This window comes from Galeopterus variegatus, unplaced genomic scaffold (genome assembly GCF_000696425.1).
Source record: "Galeopterus variegatus unplaced genomic scaffold, G_variegatus-3.0.2 Scaffold12042, whole genome shotgun sequence".
Taxonomy (NCBI): Eukaryota; Metazoa; Chordata; class Mammalia; order Dermoptera; family Cynocephalidae; genus Galeopterus; species Galeopterus variegatus.
The window spans coordinates 25,531-33,529 of record NW_007738153.1 but is presented as its reverse complement, the minus strand read 5'-3'; the positions used below and the strand labels follow the sequence as shown (position 1 = coordinate 33,529).

The 7,999-nt window shown below is 36.4% G+C and overlaps 1 pseudogene; it reads left to right on the top strand.

The window, feature by feature from the left end:
* Window positions 1-4,799: 4,799 nt before the first annotated feature.
* Window positions 4,800-5,342, top strand: LOC103610915 (annotated as a pseudogene).
* Window positions 5,343-7,999: the final 2,657 nt, after the last annotated feature.

Here is a 7,999-nt window from a genome sequence, read left to right as displayed (position 1 = left end):
TTTTTGTAATTTGCTCCCTGGGTGTAGAGTATCCATTTGTACACTACTCTTTCCCTAGGCTAAGCTTAGGGCTGGGTCAAGTCAAGGATGAGCTTAGTTCTAGGTCACATCAAACAGCTACAACTCACTGAAGACACAGATTTTTCAGGGAGGAAACTGTAAGTTCAACAATATATTGACTGTGCTCTGGGGACAGTGCTTCTAAAGGAGCTCCTCAAGCAGTTAGATCTTTCTATTGGCTGCAGTGCTGCTGGCTCTAGGCTACTCTACAGTTGAACTGCAGATAGAGAGCAAATTTGAATAGCCCCAAGTTAAAGAGTGAGGTTCAGTAGTTTCTCTTGGATAGGTTATTCTACTTTTGCTCTGTGGCTTTGCATCTGCACCAGGGAAAGTTGGTTCTGCCTTATGGCTACTTTTAAGATAGAACATTTTGAGACAGTAATATTTTATTGAAGAATTTTTATAATATGAGGGGTATATTTTTAATGGGTATAAAAACACTATTTTATTTTCGTATATTTTATTAGTATACAAGATTCCATTCAATTTTTTGTATATTTACAAATACCTAGTTTTAGAAGAAGAGAAAATGAGCCCTCCTTATTTTTTTATTTTAATTTATCAATATATACTGTAGATGATTTTTGTGTCCCTTTACCAATTCCTCTTCCCCCCTCTGTCTCTCCCTTCCCCCCATCAACATCATTATCTGTTCACTTGTCTTAACAAGTTAAAGTTCAAGGAATTTTTGTGATTCTACTGTCTTCCTCCCTGACCCTCCCCCCACCATTTGTCTGTACATTTATTGATTGATTGATTTTTAGCTCCCACAAATAAGTGAGAACAAGAGGTATTTCCCTTTCTGTGCCTGACTTATTTCACTTAATATAGTTTTTTCTAGTCCATCTATGTTGCTGTGAATGGTAATATTTCATTCTTTTTTTTTTTNGGAATTTTTGTGATTCTACTGTCTTCCTCCCTGACCCTCCCCCCACCATTTGTCTGTACATTTATTGATTGATTGATTTTTAGCTCCCACAAATAAGTGAGAACAAGAGGTATTTCCCTTTCTGTGCCTGACTTATTTCACTTAATATAGTTTTTTCTAGTCCATCTATGTTGCTGTGAATGGTAATATTTCATTCTTTTTTTTTTTAATAGCAGAATAGTATTCCATTCTGTAGATATACCACAGTTTCCTTATCCACTCATCCGATGATGGACGTTTGGGCTGGTTCCAAGTCTTGGCTATTGCAAATAGTGCTACAATAAACATTGGAGTACAGGTATCCCTTCAACATAATGATTTCCAATCCTCTGGGTATATTCCCAGCAGTGGGGTAGCTGGGTCATATGGTAGACCCATCTGTAATTGTTTGAGCAACCTCCATACCATTTTCCATAAAGGCTGCACCATTTTGCAGTCCCACCAGCAGTGTACGAGGGTTCCTTTTTCTCCACAACCTCACCAGCATTTATCACTCTCAGTCTTCTGTATATTTTTAAATTATCTAATAAAAAGGGTACTCATATAATCATCAATGCAAAGATAAAAATATAACACTTTTACTTTTATCATAATTTAATTCTTGCAAAGGGAGAGAATATTAAATAGTTGTGGATAAAATTATAAAAATCCTTCCTATACAGTATTAACATGGTCATAAATGTTTGGCTGTCTGAATTATGCCATTAAACACATGAAGTTATTATATGAGTTTTTACAGGTAAACACAAAGTTATTCTAAAGATGGGTGCATCAGTTTTCTAAGGTAGATGATTAATTAATGCAGCTTTGATTCCAGGTTTAATAGTTTATTTGCCTATCAATGCCAGTATAAAATCCCAGAAAGTCTTTACAAAATTCGCTATGAGATAGAGTCAGCAGGTGCTATTAAGAGAATATGCAAGTTTTCTTTACAAACTGCCAGAAGTTGATTGTCTACCAACTGGGAAACACCTATGAGATCCTTCTAGTGTACACAAAAGGAATGAATTCATAATTAAATTACAGTTAATCACAGATGGTTATTTTACAGCAGGTGCTCAGCTTTGAAAGTGTAGCTTTGGATTATTTTTGTTCCAACATGGAGCTTAATCCCTGTTGATTATCTGGAAATATTTTATGGCTAGAAAAATGTTTATTTTTGTGGTTAAAAATATTATTTCATATATTTCATAAATGTATAAAATATTATTGTTTACAAACTTTCACATAAATAGCATGAGCACATACACTGTGGGGTTTTTGGTGTTTAAAAATTCACAAAAATAATAGTTTAAAGACTCATACTATTTATCATATTTATAAACTCCCTTGATTTGGAAATAATTGTCTTACAAAGGTATTAAAAGGATTATATAAAGAGCAGCCAAATTTCAAGAATGTTAAATTTCTCTAATTATAAAAAAAAATAGCTCATATACTCAACAGCACCTTCAGTGACAACATACAGGCTTATTCTTTCTACATTTTCATTTTCAAACTAGTTAATAACTTAAGTAGGAGATAACAACATTGAAAATGTATAGTAGTCATCACAATGTCTGACAGGAAGAAATGGAATAGATTATATTTTTTACATCTTTAACATAACCAGTCACATTTTGTAAATAACAACTTTGCTCAGAAATGCAGTTTCCTCTTCAGAATATCATAAATATAAAGCTGATTTGAGTACATATATTCCTGGGTCTAATTATTAAACATCTACTAAATGCAAGAGGTTTGGCTAAATTCAAGTTATATTCATCTTTTATAGTTCTGCAATTTCATTATATATCTATTAATATCTTACATTCTTATAGGTAGCCACTGGTTTGTTTCAACTCTTTATATATGCTTCTCCTAACTCTCAGTTTGGAGAAAGGAGTAGAATACTCCCATTCCTAAATGCTTTGGCATTGTTTCTTGGCTACATTGCTTTCAATCTGTTATTTTCTGCAATGAACCAAATCAAATAGGTATTTCTCCTACAAGAGGAGAAGAAACCACACACACATGCGTGCATGTGCGCACCCCCCCACACACACACACACAAATAAGGAATGGATAAGAAATGTCATCCCCAGTATTACATTGTAAAAGAAAAGTCTTCTTCAGATTTTTAAAAGAAACTATATTACCTCTTTTTAGGATAGGAAATACATGGAATGTGGAAGGCAGTGTTGTGTTTCACATCTAAAAACATCATCACCATATGCAGGACTTTGGTTGAGCTTGAGTGGAATAAACAGAAACAAAATAATGTTTAAGATCAGAATATATAAATCACTTTCACTGTGATGTGAAGACATAGCAAGTGGGCAGCCATCTGCAGACCAAGAGGAGAACCTTCACCAGAACCTGATTGTGCTGGCTTCTTGATCTCAGACTTCCAGTCTCCTCCAGGAAGAAGGCTCTCACCAGGTATGTCCCGGGGGCCTCGAACTTCCCGGCCTCCAGAACTAAACTGGGTCATTTGTCCTGAAGAATGCCCTACATTATGGACTTGGCTGATCATCTTTTCCTGAGAGGATTTTTAAAACTACCTTCTACCTCCCTATTTCCTTTAAACTGGCATTTTTTTTTCTTAAAATTTGATTTCGTTTAATTTCAAAATTTTTGAAAAGAATAAACATAGGCGTACTGATTACTTCCTTTTGCACCATTAGGTTTTAGTATCCATTAATGAATATTGCTTAGATCAATTATTCATAAAATTGGGTTTGAAAATGGTGATTTTCTAATTTTATCATTCCTTTTGTACTTACGAATTCTATAAAAAAGAATTTTCCTTTACCAAATATTTGGTTATTCTGAAATAAAGATAAATATTTGATTATTTTCCTTTATTTGTTAATATGCAGGCTATTTGGCTGGTCCATTATGGTAAACAATGGCTTTTTTTAAAAATAATTTTTGAACTCATGGGTTTTTACATATTTGATGTGTTGCAATCCATTGTAATTATTATTTTTTTTCTTTCTTTCTTTTTTTTGTTGGTGCTTCACTGACCCTATCCTAAGCCAGTGGAAGCCCCTTTAATTTGGCTCCTTGATCCCTTTGGCATGACCTCTGTAGTCTCTGACAGCATCCTTGTTTTCTGGTACAAGATGGCCAAGGTTCATCTTGTATACTTCCTGAAGCAGATATGAAATTAGCCCTTTCTCTTAGGACCCTTATTTCCTGTTAGTACAAAATAGTATTTAGATACCACAAGCTGTATGCTAGAGGTTTTCATTGCTGTAGATTGTCACTACCTCTAGAGCTAGCACTTTATAAGAAGGAAAAAAAAAGGTGGTGAATCTGGGAACTAATGTGCTCTGCCATGCCTCATTACAGACTTATTTGGTCAGAACTGACCCAAGTTGAGTAGAACTCTAGTTCTAGTCACTAAGCCCCAATAATACCCCACAAACACTCTATGAGTCACTGTTAAGTTGAAATTCTTTCAGGAGGAATTATTGTCTTTGTTTGAGAACTACCAAAATATGCCTCAAGATTATGCCCTGTCTTGTCTTTATTTCCATGCTCATCAAAAAAAAAAAAAAGAAAAAAGAAAAAAGAAAAAAAAGGCAATGCAAGACTGAACACTAGAACTTGGTTTTTGGTGTATCTAACAAGGAAAAGGGCCCCTGCCCTTGCCGGGAAACTGACATGGAAGTTGCTGGCTGACTAGACTTGCCAGCAAACTGCCTCGGAGCTGCAGCCACAGGCCAACATGAGCGGAGATGGAGGCGCTGAGGCTGGAACAGTAGTCACTGCTCAGGCCAGGACCTGTCTCTGAGAATCTGGGAGGGCTGAAGGGCGGTTCATCATGGGTGGCTTTTTCTCAAGTATATTTTCCAGTCTGTTTGGAACCCAGAAAATGAGGATTTTAATTTTGGGATTAGATGGAGCAGAAAAAAACACAATTTTATACAGATTACAGGTTGGAGAAATCGTTACTACTATTCCTACTATAGGATTTAAGGTAAGGACAGTGACAAACAAAAATCTTAAATTCGAAGTCTGGGATTTGGTAGGACAGACAAGTATCAGGTCATACTGGAGATGTTATTATTGGATCACAGATACAGTCATTTATGTAGTAGACAGTTGTGACCAAGACCGAACTGGCATTTCCAAGTCAGAGATATTTGCCACATTGGAGGAAGAAGAGCTGAGAAAAGCCATTTTCGTGGTGTTTACAAATAAGCAGGACATGGAACAGGCCATGACTCCAGAGATGGCAAATTCACTTGGATTACCTGCCTTGAAGGACTGAAAATGGCAAATATTCAAAACGTCAGCAACCGAAGGCACTGGCTTTGATGAGAAAATGGAATGGTCAGTAAAAACGCTAAAAAGCAAACAGTAATTCAATCACTTCGGCTCCTGTGAAATGAAGGCTACGTCAGTTATTACTTTGGAAACAGTCAAGTGTGTTTCACACTGCTGAATGTTAAACCTGGAGGATCATTGGCGTATACTGAACTGACCACAAGATTTGTAATAAATATAAAAAGTAACTATTTGGTTGGAGGGGATAACTCAGTTGAATTACCTGAATGTTCTGTGTGACTTAAAATATTTCTTCCTTGCTTTCTTGTATCAAGGTATATACTCTATTTGTATGGAATTCTTATTCAAATACAGTCCTATCAAAGAATGTACTCTTATGGGGCAGTGGGAGGTGGGGAACAAGGAAAAGAAAGCCACTAGAATCCTAAAGAATCTTCTCCTAGAATATATAAAGAAAAAGTATGCAAGGGGCACAAGATGTGAACTGTTATGGTTGCTGCAGTGCACTATCAATTCCTTAAAGAATTCAGGATTTATTCCACCAGCTCCTGAGAGCTACTAAAAGTTGTCCATTAGATGTCAGTCCATTTTGAGGATTTCCTCTGGAAGGGCAAAGAAGAAAACTTTTTCATTCAAGATTCTTCCAAAGGCAACCTACATCCATTGACAAATGAACAGGGAGGTATAACAGCTTGACCCCTTGCTCAAACTCAAAATAACTCTGAAGGACAATCCCAGCACTGGAGCTTCCTATGGGTTTGGCTGAGATTTTACTGGGATTGCATCATCCCTCCACCTCCTACTGCCCAATTCCAATCTGATTTTCTTTCACTCCCTTAATCTTTGCATTTTACGAATTTGCCCTCTAGTTAGTAGGTAACATTTTCTTGAATATCGCTATACTAAAGTCAGAAAACTGTTATCCTGATATCCCCCAGTAAAGTCTGAGAGAGTACATGAGGCTCTCTTCTTCTGTGAGAGGGGATTGAGGAAGTGGTAGGCTGTGAAGGGAGGCAGGATCACGAGGTGCATCAATCTGGCTACAGGTTATACAAGGGCTTCTAGAATCTATTGTGATAGCCATTGCACGCTCCTGATGTGGATAATGTAATTTCTAGGATTTTTAGCTTCTATTGCCGCATTTTAATTTTGAGGGAATATAAAACTCAATTTCCCATATGCTGTATTAGTCTTTTTCTGTTGCTTATAACAGAATACCTGCTAGATAATTTATAGGGAACAATATTGATTGCTTATAGTTTTGGAGGTTGGGAAGTCCAGGTTCCAAGGAACATATCTAGTGAGAGCCTTTCCTGCTTATGACTCTACAGTGATGAAGGGTATTTCATGGTCAGAAAGAAGGATTTGGCAACCTCCAGAAGAGAGAGCCTCCTTACTTGATCTCCTTTTAAAGGCTTCAGAAGCATACTCATTATTCCATGAATGGACCAATCCTTTCATGAGGGCATAGTCCTCACAATCTAATCACCTCTTCAAAGGTCCACTTTTCATTTACCATAATATTTCCCACCCTGTTGTGCTGGATCTCAGATCCTTCTGCCTCTTCCTGTGCAGGCCATGCATCAGGAAATTGAAAGAAGATTCTGGCAGCTTTATGTAAGGTAGACATATTTTATTCTTCAGATATGAACTTCACAGACGTGCTTTATTTTCATACATGAGCTCTACTGCTCTGTGGTTCAGAGCAGTTACCTTTATACCCTTAGTACACAATAGCAGCCACAAGCCAAGCATTACATAATTACAACAGTCATGCTGAATCATTAAATGGGCACACATGCACAGTTACACTACTTCTATAACATGTTTCTAGTGAATGTGCTGAATCTTGCCATTTGTAACACGTGGAAGGTGACAGATCCTGACTAAACTTTTTTCTGCTTTCCTTACAAACCCCCTTAACAGTTACAGTGGGGATTAAGCTTCAACTGAGTTTTGAGGGGACAGTTACTCTACAGCAAATTCCAAGAAAACTGCTTTGTATTTAATAGTCTCCTTGTCAATGTTGGCTAAATGCATAAACACATGATTATAAGGGGATAATTGAGCATTTGTGTTAAAATTTTTAAAAAATACTTATAAATCAGAAACTTCAGGGATAAATTAAAAGATTCATGGAACTGATGAAGATGTTACAAATCAAGACTCTGATGCAAAAATGTTAAAAACCAAGAGTTTGACCTGTGACTTCCTTTCCTGATGGAAACATTATTGTACTAGATAACTGACCATGAACAGTCCATTGTATATGCTGTTATTCCCACTTCCCTTACTATTTAATCTCTGTACATGTTTTTCCTTCTTGAAATGACTTTTGCCTCCTTCAGCCTACAGCCTGCATGTCTCTCCCTGCTTCCCCTATTTTCACCTCAAGTGAGTAATACCTCTAATCCTTCAGTTATGTGAGTTACAAATTATATCAGGGAAGCATTCTCAGATAACATCTCTATCAAAGATCCAACCATATGATTGTTCTGTGTTGCTTTTAAGATATTCAATATTTATGCCAAAATTACACTTTTGATCTATCTTGAAATTTTCTTTTTACCAAATCAGTGTGTGCTCCTGTTATATGCTGTGACTGTATCACGTCCTAAGTGCCCACCATGGTGCCTACCACATAGGTACTGACTAACTTTTTTTTTTAAAAAAAAAGAGTAAATATGTTCTAAGAAGGAATAATTTTGTGGTTCTAAAGATTTTTGAGTAAGA